The sequence below is a fragment of the Lygodium microphyllum genome, chromosome 22 (genome assembly GCF_053477565.2).
Source record: "Lygodium microphyllum isolate KBCC chromosome 22, Lygodium_microphyllum_v1.1.10, whole genome shotgun sequence".
Taxonomy (NCBI): Eukaryota; Viridiplantae; Streptophyta; class Polypodiopsida; order Schizaeales; family Lygodiaceae; genus Lygodium; species Lygodium microphyllum.
This window is the reverse complement of record NC_141156.1, coordinates 75,791,743-75,806,351: the sequence shown is the minus strand read 5'-3', so window position 1 is coordinate 75,806,351 and position 14,609 is coordinate 75,791,743.

The following is a 14,609-nucleotide window of genomic DNA, read 5'->3' as shown; positions in this document are numbered from 1 at the left end:
TAAAAACACCTTGTAAGCACAAGCAGAAGGAGGCACCCCTCGCCTGAATGTTGTGGTTCTACAACAGCTTTCCTACATCTTGAGGATTAGTCCCTTAATGTGCCGCTAACACAAATAGCACGTACATCACAAACTCCACTCTTGTTTTCAAACGTTCTAGGAGATATAGATATTTTCCTTACTAAATAGTCCCCAAGGAAACCGATCATCTAAGCCTACAGTTTAGGTATCTCGCATACTCCACGTGGGTCATATGTATAAGAAAACAATTGCAATGCATCCAATAATGATACCATGTGATATGCACAATGCAATTGTGAATGACCATAGTGCTCAATCATTTTATGATTTATAAATCAGCATTGTGAGGTGCAAAGACATTTCTTTCAATGATTTCAGCCTACTCGTAATACTATGTTGCTAAGGGTTAGTACCAAGCATTCTTGTGCTACTTGATCCTCTTCAACTTAAATTATAAACATCCTATATGATATGCACAAGAAAATAGATCATAATTTTGAATGTTGTTACCAACTAATCACCCTCCAACCGCCTCCTTCTCCCTATCGTTTAGGTTATGCATGGGTTGATAAGTGTAGGAAGAAGTTTTTCCATGTGTTTTTCGTGTAAAAGCGGTAAAAACTATACTTTAACACAAATACAAGGCTAAACTAAGGTTTATCCCTCATGATTCATTCATGTCATACATCCATGAACATAAAGCATATTTTTTCTTAATTTTCTAACTCAAAAATCTAAATTTTTTTTTCACTATTTTTCTTCATGTATTTAAATAAAAATTATGATATCTCTGATTTATGGATTGAGAATAATCACAATCACTGATAATTGATTTTATATTCATTCCTAATCCACATGAACCCCAAAATCAGAACAAAACCCCCAAAATTTATCATTTCTATGAAAACTACATAATGGCAGGTTTTGCGTGTTTTGGTATAAATTGTTATATGACTAAATTTTCTAGTTTTCTTCAAGATTTCTCATAGATTTCAGCATTATCAATCAAAGGCAACCATTTCCAAACAATTCCATCAAACATCTATCATAAAACAAATGAAATGATTGCTTACGCATAGAATTGCATGTTTGGAAATTTGTATTTCATGGTTGGGAGGCCGATGATGCTCCTTCTTGGCTGTTGATGCTCTCTCACAGCCCAATCCATGATCTCCTTCGCTATACCACCATCATTCCATCAACATCTTCTATTAAACTCCACCCCCTTCTCCCATAGAATCACGTATGTGAACAGGCAGCAAGAGGAGAGAGGAGGGAGGAGAGAGAAAGACTAATTATGCGTCTTCTCCACCAAGCAGCCATTTTGATGTTGGAAAGTGGAAATGGAGAGCAAAATGGCTCCATGTCCCCTACTAATCTATTGAGTGGGTTGTTTTTCAGGTCCCCCTACCCCTCCTCATCAAATCATTATGGGCCGCTAAAGCCCATGTCCCATTTGTTTGTCCACTTTTTTGGTCAATTTTGACCTTGGCAATGTTTGGCTTCTCACATCCCTTCCATCAAATGACCAATTCCAGATCTGAAAAATATTGTATGTTTAACTTGACATTCGAAACTGCCAAGAAGTAAACTTTCTTCAATTCGACTCTATCGAAAAATTACTAAAAATCCGCAACCACCACAATGGCCGAAGTTTGCATTTCTGTCTTCCTCGGTCTCTTAAAATTGTTAAATCTTCATGTTCCTCTTCCATCGGCTTTAAATTCTCACATAAAATTTCCATTAATCTGCTCCTTTATGGCACTTCATGGGTGCTTAAATGCTGCTCTCATTAGTGACCACCACAGAATAGGGCGACTCAGCCTATTGAATCCCACAAACTGATCTGCACAAACAACAACCAAAGAAAGCATCAAGCTGCCCAAAAAATATACTCAACAAAGCACAAGAACAGCTCTCACCCTACCCCCTAACAAAATCAAGGCATGAGAATTGTAGCGTGCCCATCTGTCGACTACCCAAGTATGCTTTAGCGGTTCGTCGAGAAACGAATATAAGTGTTGGCGCTCGACACTCCTATGGAATGTTTCAGTGTTTATTGCTTAGGGTCTCCTGATTCCACCTCGCAACGGAACGCTTGTGGCCGAACCCACTAGGATTGACCTGAAATCTGGGTTCCTAGGGGTTAAGGTCTCCTGACTGCATTCTAGCATCGAGTCCTGGACATCCTACTTTACGCATGGATACCCAAACCAAAACAGATCCATACCGCACTTGGTTCAAAGAGAATGGGAAACAAGAGGGATGCACCGCTCAACCACTCTGCCCATAAGGCATAGTCCCATTCGAGTCCCCTAAAACGACATGAATCGAGTTCTAATCTAATATTACCTAGAGGTCGTTTGTCTATAGAACCTTGTGAGAAGCCTCCCAGCTCTCTAGGACCACCCTTTCGTAGGATAGACCCGTCAGGGGTTCCACCCACCCGCTTCCCTCAATGGGTGTTCTTTAGTTACCTAATTAGGTCCTATCACACTTATGTGGGACATTTAAAAACAGCTTCTTTAATTAATCCTATTAAGAAATAGGGTTCGTTTGCATAACTTATGGCACTAACACAAAAATAGTTCAAACAAGCTCTTTGGAACTAAACTTTATATTATCATCTTAACTGAAATACAAGTCTTGTCCAAAAAGGACGGATTTCGCAATCCATGAGGATGCGTCTTATTTCCTCCAAGTATCCACCCTTGCACTAGTAACAAGGCCTCGAGAATCTATCCCGAGTCACATAGATTGTTTCAATAGGACCTGGAGGTATGGAATTTATAGCCAGAGCCCCCCGGGCATCCAAGCATCCTCCTACGTTCAAACTAACCTACGGAGAGACCTCTCGTGGTAGGTTTTGGCGGCCTGACTGGGGGTAGCTTGGCCCACCCTCCTTGAATTCAACCTGATTCATTATTCAATTTCCCGTTGTGAGCTTGGGTCATTCATTCCTTTCACATACATTGAACCTAGATTTACAAGCACAAACAAACAATGAAGACTAATGCTCTCAAGACATCTGCTAAGGTGGAGTCCTCATTTTTGACACTAACATTGCCTTTCTTGATCATTCCTGCCTTGGCGTCATTTTCTGTTATTTCTCGGGGGATGGAAAATACCCTCTGCTCGACCTAACTACTATGTATTAGGGTAGAGCAATTACACTATAGTTTCAAATGATGGCTTCCCTAGGTTACTATCCTTTGATCCCCCTATCTTAAGATCTTGGTCTAGGGTTTTATTGGGTCAATTGGTGATCATCTTTTCCTATCTTAGAACTCTATCAGGTTCTAAGTTCACCCGAAGACAAGCACAAAAGCATCAAGATATGGTCTAAAAAAGTCCTGCATTAGCCTGTTAAAGGTGGCAAGGGTATTAGTCAATCCGAAAGACATTACTGTGAATTTGAAATGACCATATCTTGTGTTGAATGCCATCTTAGGAATGTCTTCTTCTTTGACACGGATCTGGTAGTATCCTAACCTTAAATCGATCTTGGAGAATATTTTTGCTCCCTGCAATCGATTAAGTAACTCATCTATCCTTGAGATAGGATATTTATTTTTAATGTTTACTTGGTTCAGGCCTCTATAATCGATGTAAAGGCAAAGTGTACCATCCTTCTTCTTTTGGAATAGGACTGGAGCTCCCCAAGGAGAACTATTGGGCCGTATGTATCCTTGGTCCAATAGCTGTTTGAGTTGTTCCTTTAACTCAATAGCTTCAGGAATTGACATCTTGTAGGGCCTTTTTGTGAGTGGTGTAGCTCCTGGTGTTAGCTTAATTTCATGATCCACTTCCCTTGGCGCTAGTAATTCAGTCAATTCTTCTGGAAACACATCCACATACTCTTTTAGCTAAGATGGTTCTTCATTGGTGTCCTCTACCTGTTCTGGTTTGTTATTAGGTAGATGGGTAATCCTTTCCTTATCCCCTGAACTATTCGTGTTGCCTTAGCTAGCTAGATTTTTGGTTTACCTAATTCTCGTTGTGTTGTCACATGCTCACCTTTACGATTACGAAAGGAGACTTGTCCTTTTCCATAATGAATGTGAGCATTGTTGGGGATTAGCCAATCCATCCTGAGTAGGCACTCATGGACTTCTAGACTCATTACCCTGAATTTAACATATGTGGGCTCGTTTCCAAGTAGGATTTCCACCTTAGCAATTTGTCTAGTGCAAGTGATTTCTCACCCATTTGCTAGTTCAACAAGCAAGGTAGGTGCAGCTACAATGGCTATTCCTAATCTTCTTGCACAAGCTAGTGAAATGAAGGAATGAGTGTTGCCACATTCAATCAAGGTTTTGAATTTCTTACCTTGGTAATTTGATGGTGTTTGGATTACTGAGAACTAGCGATTTGGCCCCTTTTTATGGAGAGCTGCATGAATGGATGCCCTCTCAATCTCAGCTTCCATGGACGGGTCTTCTTCTTTGTTGATTCCCTTAGTGGAGATATTGGAAGTTTTTGCCCTTCCCATTGTTGCACGACCACGGCCACGTGTAGCTCTGGCTTGGCCACTGAATTTTTCTAGGCGATGCTGGTGCACAGAACAGATGTCGTAAGCGCACGTAGTGAGCATCAGAAGGTCCCCAAGAACAAAAGAACTCTACTTTTTGCACACAAAGCAATGTAGAAAGCTTGCACGATATGAACAAAAGACCAATTAGGTGCAATCTCCCCCCATACCTTGTGTGAGTGCTCCACAAAGCATGTATTTTATATATTAATTATCTTCAAGCTCAAATAATAGCCCAAATTACAAAATAGCACGCTTTAGCTTTTGAGTTTGCTTTTGTGCCCAATAGAATTAAAGCTAATGGGCGCCCAAGAAGTCAGACGTACCCAAATACAATGTCCAATACAAATATCTAGATCGTGCGCCCATGCGCATACAAAAATAATAAATAAATATCAAGCGCCTTGATAAATAAGCACGATAAAATATAGGCTCCATGCCTAAGACACGCACCCATCAAAATATTGACGATAAATTTGAATACACGCTATCCTCCAATGCTTTCCACTGCCACCGCTGCTATCTCTACACATCAACTGAAGCATTCACAATCGTTAGTAAAATAATACAATTAAACCGACAAAAGTGAATACCTAGCAGTCTTCAGCTACATAAATAAATTGGTTAGAAAACAATCCTAGCCTTAATTTATCACAAGTGCGCACTCTAAAATCATAAACATTTATTACTAAAATATGTATTTTGCGGAATCACCCGCTATGGAATCACCCATGTACACATAAAATTAACAAAACGCCCGAAAAGGATAGGTGTCCCCATCAACTTCTCGCACAAAGAATCCACTTTGTGTATGAGCCCCAATAATAAAAGTTTATGGAATCCACCGTAAAACCTCACGGAATCCACCATGGCACGGAATCCACCGTGTAATATGCCTCCTCGCATCATACCCCCGGGGTGGGATAGCAATTGACCTCAATTGCTATTAGCTCAATGTGGAGCTAACAAAGTGGGGAAAGCATTTAAGTCTCTAGAGTGCATCCATTGGGCCTCTTCAACAGGATGGTTTTTAAACTTGACCAAATATCTAGAATATCTATAGCCAGTTCTAGTGGTCATAAAGTCAGTATCTATAATAGTTTCAGGCTCAAGGATTTCAGTCTCTTCATCTAGCAAAGGTGGGTTTTCATAGACAGGGTGTACACGTAATTGGCCTCTTAAGGGTCGTAATAAACTAATATGAAAGGTGTTGTGAATTTTCCAATGTTGTGGTAGTTCCAGTTTAAATGCATTGTCATTGATTTTGTGTATGATCTTGAATGGTCCATAGAATCTAGGTGCTAATTTCACAACTGGGTGTTTATCTACACTTTGTAATCTACGTTTTTCTATTTGTAACCAAACATAATCATCAACTTTGAAATTCATGGCCTGTCTTTTCTTATTTGCTTGTTTTGTGTATGATTGCTGGGCTTTGGCAATCATATCTTTAACTTCATCAAAGATAGTGGCATGCATGTTAGCAATATCATGAGCAGACTGAATTTTGTTTGATAATGATGCAACAGGTGTAGGCAATCTATATCCATAAATAACTTCAAATGGTGCTTTCTTTGTAACTGTGTGTGGTTTTGAAATAGTGTAAGCACGTAAAAGATCTAAAATAGTACTGTTAGTAGCTTCTGTTAGACCATTTGTTTCAAGATGAAATGTAGATGAAAAATCAATCTTGGTTCCTAAGTTAGCAAAAAAAGTAATCCAAAAATTATTACAAAATCTAGAATCACGATCAGAAATAATAACTTTTGGTAAACCATGATTAGTAAACACAGTTTTCAAAAACAATTGAGCTGCTTGAGATGTAGTTAAAGTTTTCTTGCATGGAATGAAATATGCTTGTTTGCTAAACCTGTCTACAACAGTCCAGATCATATCATGGTTAGCTTTAGTGTTAGATAAACCAGTGATAAAATCCATTGAAATTTGTTCCCATGGTCGTGATGGAATAGATAATGGCATTAGTAAACCATATTGTTTACCATGGTGTCTTTTAACTCGTTGGCAAACTAAACATTCAGATACAAAGTTAGATACATCAGTGTCCATATGTGGCCAATAAAAATCTTCAGTCAATGTACGTAAAGTAGATATAATACCTCTATGACCTTGATATGGAGGACAATGAATCTCATGCAAAACAAATGATCTAAATGGAACTGTCACACATAATCTCTTTTCATAAAACATGAATCCATTATTGTAAGACAGTGAATCAATAGGAATCCAATTATTTACAACTAATTTATTCCAATCAGCTTGAAAAGTAATATCCTGATGATAAGTATCTTTCATAGGATAAGGGAATCAAATGATATCACAAAAATATTATGAATTGCCGGTCTTCTACTTAAAGCATCGGCTACAATATTCTCTTTTCCTAGTTGATATTGTATAAGGGGATGAAAACTTTGAATAAATGTTGCCCATTTAATATGTCTGTCATATATTTGGGCTTGACTAAGGAGATGTCTAATGCTTTGTTGGTCAATTTTAATCATAAATTCAGAACCCATTAAATAATGTTTCCATTGACGTAAGGCTTGTACTACATCTAGCAATTCTTTATCATATGTAGAATATTTAAGTTCAGATGGTTTGAGTTTACAGCTAGAATAGGCTATGGGATGATTATCTTGCATAAGGATGGCTCCTATTCTAGATCCATTAGCATTACTAAAAAGAATGGTCTATTAAAATCAGGTAGTTGTAATACAGGAGCATGGGTTAATGCATGTTTCAATAAATCAAAAGATTTTTGTTGATTATCAAACTAGTTATAAACAATACCCTTCTTTAAAAGTTTAGTCAAAGGTAAAGCAAGTAATGAAAAATTCCTTACAAACTATAAAAGCTAGCAAGACCTAGAAAAGAACGTAACTCATGCACATTTTTGGGTATGGGCCAATTTAAAATTGCTTCTATCTTTTTAGGGTCAACCTTAATACCTTCTGATGAAACAATATATCCTAGATATTCATTTCTGTTTGAAAGAATTCACTCTTTTCTGGATTAGCATACAATTGATTATCTTTTAACAACTTGAAAACTAAAGACAGATGTTCATAATGCTCATTCTCATTTTTACTGAATATCAATATATCATCAAAGAATACTATAACACAATGAAGGGGGTGACCCTTGGGGTCTCCTCCCCAAAAAATTCACAAAATGGGGAGGGGGGGCATTTTTTTGTTGGCGATGGAAAAAAGAAGAAAGGGCGGCAGAAAACGGCACAAAATGTGGGGGAGGGAAGGCTATGAGCCATCAACCACTTCAATGTAACCCCCCTTCTAATCATATCCTTGATCTTCCTCTTGTCTACGCTCCCTATTGCATGTCTTCACCCGTGGAATGGTTGCCTAAAGATGAAGAACAAAAACCAATATTTCTCTCTCCTCTTTCTCTCTCTTGAAAGAGGCAATTCATGTGGAAGGAATCAAGAAGAGAATCGGGTGGTGAACGCTTGTCCAGCATGGTACCCGATCACTCCCAAATAGATGGAGGGCTAGAGTTGGCTATCCGGAGGTGGGCTAAGCCTTGAATGAGGGCTGATTTGCAGTCCCGAATCACATTTTAAAACCTGCAAAGAAGGGAAAAAAACGGTGACTCTATTTTACAAATGAAATTTGCTTTTTTTTTTAATATCTGATTGAGCCAATGTTGTTCTTATGGAGTAAAAATGGGTAAACATGTCGTTTACTATTTGTTCTATGCTTGCATAGTGAAAATTTTAGAAAACATAAAGTCAAAATGATGAAAATAATTTTTAGAAACCCGTAAAACACAGTTTTTATGAGAAAATTGGGGTTCTCGGTGTTTTCAGGTGGGATAAACCAATACACATGGGATAAAATGCCAATAAAATCTATATTTCTACTGTTCTAAGAATCAAGAGCTACAGCTCTGAAATATATTTTCTTTTTTGGAAAATAGAGAAAAATAGGGAAAAATAGGTGAAAAATAAGAATACCCCTCAGAAAAAATAAGAAAAAATATAATAAGTGGTTGTGAATGTACCCTAGTGCAGAGCATGAGGTTTGGCCTCAGTTTTCCCTATCTTTTTGTCAGAGTGCGTGATTTATCACTTTTCATACATTAAACCATGACAAAACAACCTCTATATATCTATGCAACGAAGCAAAACCTAAACGGTTGGGGGAAAGAGGATTTTGTGCAACAATTTGAGGGCTAAAATAATACAAATTTTGATTGCTTTTTCTATGCATAGCATTTAGGAAATAGCCTATTTGGAAATAAGGGATCTAGTAGCACAAGGTCTGACTCGGTACTAGATTCTTGCAGCGAAGCATATACATATTAGTTGGAATTCATGAAAAGACTGTTTGCGTACTAGCACATAGGCTGATTTCGAAACATAACTATTTGTGCACGATGAGACATCCACTATTGCATTGATCATACATATGGTATCAACTCCTGGAAATGCACAGCAATTGTTTGAATTATAGTTGACCCATGCTTGAGAGGGTGAGATTCCCCTTGTTGTAGGTTAGCCGTTAGTTTCTTGGGGAAAATTATTGGTGAGGAAACATGATATCTCCTGGATCTCGCTAAAAAAGAGGGGAGTCTTGTGCGAATGTGTTTATATGTAAAAGCAGTGCATCGAGGGGCCAATTGTATAAGAGCTGTAGTGGGGCCACAGCAATCAGCCGATGGGGTGCCTTCTATGTCTGTGATACATGGAACTTATTGCCAATATGTGTGGGATAACCCCTTTGAGGGGTTTTGGGAAAGGTGCCATTGGAATCTTATCCAGCTACAAACGCAATATTAGATGTATCTAGTGTGCATTTAGTTATTACAGATGCTCCTAGCCCACGAGGCTGTGTGGTGGTGGAGTTGTATGTTGTGTGCATGAGGTCCGGCTAGTGCCATAGACAGTGTCAGCCCATTTTTGGTCCCATCACATTAGCTTGGAAGATTTTTTTCAATAGATACATCATCACCAAGTTAATAATTCCCTATTGGATTCAGCTACAGGGATAGAATAGTAATATGGATTGGGAGAATGGATTCTCAGGAAGTGATAAGTCATGGGAAGTTCGGGAATTCCCCGTTTTTGATAGCCATGACATTCATTTAATCCCATTACTTTAATTCTATCAGTTGGCAAGACTTTGACCACCTCATCATAGATGTAGCGATTCTGCTCTACTTGCCAGGATTCGATGTGTAGGATGGAATTTACACGAGCCTCATGGAAGATGAATAACTTGATGACCTTCAAGTCCTCTAACCATTTTAGCCTCTTCAGGTTGTTTTGAAGATAGGTGAGTCAGTTGGCATCTATATAACAATATCCCGCACTCCAAGTCCAACACCTTTCCACATACAATGGTGAAGGGTTGTAAAGTCGATCCAAGATCCTCATCATGTTGGATCATCGATGATAACTTGAAGAGTTCATAGTCGTCTTGAACATGATGTGAAATACGAGGAACCTGCTCCATGCCTTATAAGTCTGGAATCGGCAACAATCTACAAGTGAGTGAAAAGAAAAAAAAAAGAATTATTTCCTAGTGAAAACATCGCTTCGCTCTCCCTGGTTTAATCCTATCTAGATTATTCTATTCATTGGTTTGCTCTGATACCAACTGTAATGTACCCCTTCTGTCGGCTACCCAAGCATGCTTTAGTAGTCCGTTGAGAAACGAATATAAGCTTCGTCACTCGGTACTCCCATGGAATGTTCCGGGGTTTGTCACTTAGGGTCTCCCAAGTCCGCCTCGCAATGAAATGTTCGCGGCCAAACAAACTAGGATCGACCTGATATCTGGGTTCCTAGGGGTTAAGGTCTCCTGACTACATTCTACTGTCAAGTCCTGAACATCCTACTTTACGCAGGGATACCCGAGCCAATGCAGATCCATACCGCACTAGGTTCAAAGAGAATGGGAAACAAGAGGGATGCACTGCTCACCCTCTCTGCCCATAAGACATAGTCCCATTCCGATCCCCTAAAATGGCATGAATCGGGTTCTAATCTAATATTACCTAAAGTTCGTTTGTCTATAGAACCTTGTGAGAATCCTCCCAACTCTCTAGGACCACCCTTCTGTAGGACGGACACGTTAGGGTTTCTGCCCACACACTTCCCTCAATGGGCATTCTTTAGTTACCTAATTAGGTCCTATCACATTTATGTGGGACATTTAAAAATAGCTTCCTTAATTAATCCTTTTAAGAAATAGGGTTTGTTTGCGTAACTTATGGCACTAATACAAAAATAGTTCAGAAAAGTTCTTTGGAACTAAACTTTATATAATCATCTTAACTGAAATACAAGTCTTGTCCAAAAAGGATGGATTCCACAATCCGTGAGGATGCATCTTATTTTCTCCAAGTATTCGCCCTTGCACTAGTAACAAGGCCTCGAGAATCTATCCTGAGTCACGTAGATTGTTTGAGTAGGACCCACAGGCAGGGAATTTATAGCCAAAGCCCCCCCGGCATCCAAGCGTCCTCATATATTCAAACTAACCTACGAAGAGACCTCTCCTAGCATGTTCGGTCCACATTCCCGTCACAGTTATTTGGGACCCCCTTGGCTAGGGTTGGCGGCTAGCTGGGGGTAGCTTGGCCCACCCTCCTTGAATTCAACCTGATTCATTATTCAATTTCCCATTGTGAGCTTGGGTCATTCATTCCTTTCACAGACATTGAACCTAGATTTACAAGCACAAACAAACAATGAAGACTAGTGCTCTCAAGACATCTGCTAAGGTGGAGTCCTCATCTTTGACGCTAACGTTGCATTTCTTGATCATTCCTGTCTTGTTGTCATTTCCATTATTTCCCAGGGGATGGGGAATACCCTCAGCTCGACCTCACTACTATGTATTAGGGTAGAGCAATTACACTATAGTTTCAAATGATGGCTTCCCTAGGTTACTTCCTTTGATCCCCCTATCTTAAGATCTTGGTCTAGGGTTTTGTTGGGTCAATTGGTGATCATCATTTCTTATCTTAGAACTCTATCGGGTTCTAAGTTCACCCTAGGGTCTCCTCGTCTTCAAGATAACAAAAACTTATATTTACTCCTTTTGCAAAACAATGTAAACCAAGTCTATTTACCATTCCGAAATAGCTACGAGCATCGAATGTAGCTTGGCGAGTAGTCATTCTCCTTGTGGGTACTACATTCGAGCTTCCTTGTGTTAGTTTCGGGATGTTTCATATTCTGGAAATGATATACCTAAGCATGTTTTGGGCTCATCATGATTGGCTATTGTGGTAGAGACCAACGAGCATGTTGACTTCAAGTCAAAATACGATCGTAACTAAGATAAGCCGATTTATTTTGTAACTAAGGTCCTAGGTGGGTCGAGCTAAACCTTGGCTTTGCTTGTCAGCCAGGACCTTATTTACCAAATTATTCCTTTCAAACAAGCTCAACATTTCACATGCACATCCTAATCTACCTTTTTAGATGCATACCCCATTATGTGGTGCAATTGAATCTATTCATGATGCCATGCAAGTCCCAATGCAAGTCTCCCCTAAGTTGTCAATGCGATGTGAGGTCCCTATTCATAGAAATCCCTTCCAATACATTTATGCAACTCAAAAGGCATGACTTAATTACTCAAATGTGAGAGTACATGCATTCATTGACAATGCAAGTGAATTCTCTACAATGGTCTATGGAGTACAATTGACCTAGATGGAATATTTATGTACCCTGACAATCTATGATGCATCTACAGAAGTTAGATCATATTACTTGACTTGTTTTCGATATACCCATCGATACTCAATCTATTTTCGACATCTCATGATTATTAAACCCCTTTTCGGCTACCTTTCAAAATATGTAAATTACTCGATGCGAGGCATGACTTTATTTCTAATAATGCATATGCTAAATATTCGATTTCAATTTTTTAAAATGGTAGCGGTACCTAGTTTTGGAGAGTCGAGTTAGTGTTTCCGCCCGATAAACCATTCGTGTTGATAGTGGTGTCTTTTCCCGACCCTTCTCTTGTAGTCTCGAATTTTCCAGTTACCTGGGAGAGCTTATGCTTTTGGGCCATTTTGGAGTTGGAAGCGACCTTCACTTCCTTCGAAGGACTCCTTGGTGCCGGAGTTCCTAGCACTCATCTTAACTCTCGTGGTCTCTGGAGGCAGTCGATGGAGTGGCTACGGGACTTGCGATGAGGAGAAGCAATACTTAGGCTTTTGCCCAATAAGGAGTTACTCTTGAACCACTTCTCTCCTGCCCTCGCCCTTCTTTCCCCAAGATTCCCCTTCCCTCTCCTCTATTTCTAATTCTCTCCTTCACTACCTCCTCCTCTCCTTCTCCTTCTCAAAATTTTGGTGAAAAAAAAAGGGGGGGGAAAGAGGAATAGAGGTCTTCTGAAGGAAAAGGGGAGGAAAATGAGTTATAATGGGGGGGGGGGGGGGGGGGGGGGGGGATTTTTATAGGGAGGGGGAGGGGGTGTGACACGAGGCCCCCTTCCTCTTCCTCTGTTCAGATGGTTCAAATGGCCTTTCCACATGCAACCATCAATTTTGTCTGGCTCCCTCCCTCCTCTCATAGTTTGACTTCTCCTCCATCCCACGGTTCGACTCCTCCTGTCCTCATCGACGTGTGCCATTGAACTCCCTCTTCCTCTGCCACCCAGATGGCGTTGATAGGGAGAGGTGATGAAATGAAAAATAATAATTTATTATTATTTTTAATTTTTTTAAAGGGGGCTTTACAACGACAGCAGCGAAAGATACGAGAAGGGGGGGTGTGCCGTCATCGTGGTAGCAATCGCCTGTTACAAGAATCCACAAGGGAGAGGCCCAACATAATCTGACATAAATCCAAAGTGATTCAGCCAACTACTCTAACACGGACTAGCTAAAAAACCTATCAAAGGGGTCATCCTAGTGGTGGTCTGAAATACCTACCTGACTTAGGACAACTAGACTTCATGCCTTAATTGTCGGTCCCCACAAACGAAAAGAAAATGATGCCCCACATACACATATAACACTATTAGCTTAAGAGGAAAACTTGGAAAGGTGACAACACCACCTGGAATGGCCACAAGAAGCTCCTATGTAGCAAAGGCTCCTTCCAGGTACTTCGTCCAACCTGTATAATGCAATCACTAAAACATAAAACCTTTAAACATACATGCACCAAACATACAAATGGCCCTCTTGGCCTAAAGAAATATAACCGTTCACAAAAGAAACGGCCCTCTTGGCCTAACATAAATCATTTTGTTCTAAAATATGGTCTACTTGGCATGTAAATCATATCTTGTCAAACTAACCAAGCTAAACCAAAGTCATAAGTCTAGGCCTTCCTATTGATATAATCTCAATATGGGCTATTCCTCTTTGTGTGCTATTAGCTGAACGAATGACCTCCTCAGGCTTGAGTGTCTTATTATCCAAATAGACTAGTTGTTGCATCTTTCCAAAGGCCTCTCCTATAGAGAGATCTATGGATTTCGGCTCATTTAACCCTTTCCTATTTTGATTTTTGAATGTGTCATTGTTACTACCCAAACTAGGTAGGGATTCAATCCTAGGCCGGCCCATCACAATGATGCATCCTAGAGCAGTGCACATTGCTAGATATATTGTTATGGCCTCTGGTCTCATCCACTTGGGAATTAATCATAGTATATCCACCTGGAACTCTTTGCTTGTGATCAGCACACTAGCCACACTTTTAGAGATTTTGGGCCTCCAAACCCATCTCTTTCTAATCTTTGCATGGCTTGATTGGTTGCCACCACTCCTTGTATTTTGATATTCTTTCATGATGACCAATCCATCTTGGCTCACTTGTTGCCTATCACTTCCCTCGAAGCAGATCCTTCTGCTAGATTCAACTCTAGGTGAATCTTTACCATTGTAAATCCCAAGTTCCCTATTATCCTAGTTCTCAATGGTTGAGACAGCCTCCACATGGTAGCATATATTAGCTATGTTGTGGGGCATCATCTCATTGACATGATTTTGTTTCAAACTTGGACCATTGATGGGTTTCTTAACCACTCTGCTTCCCCTA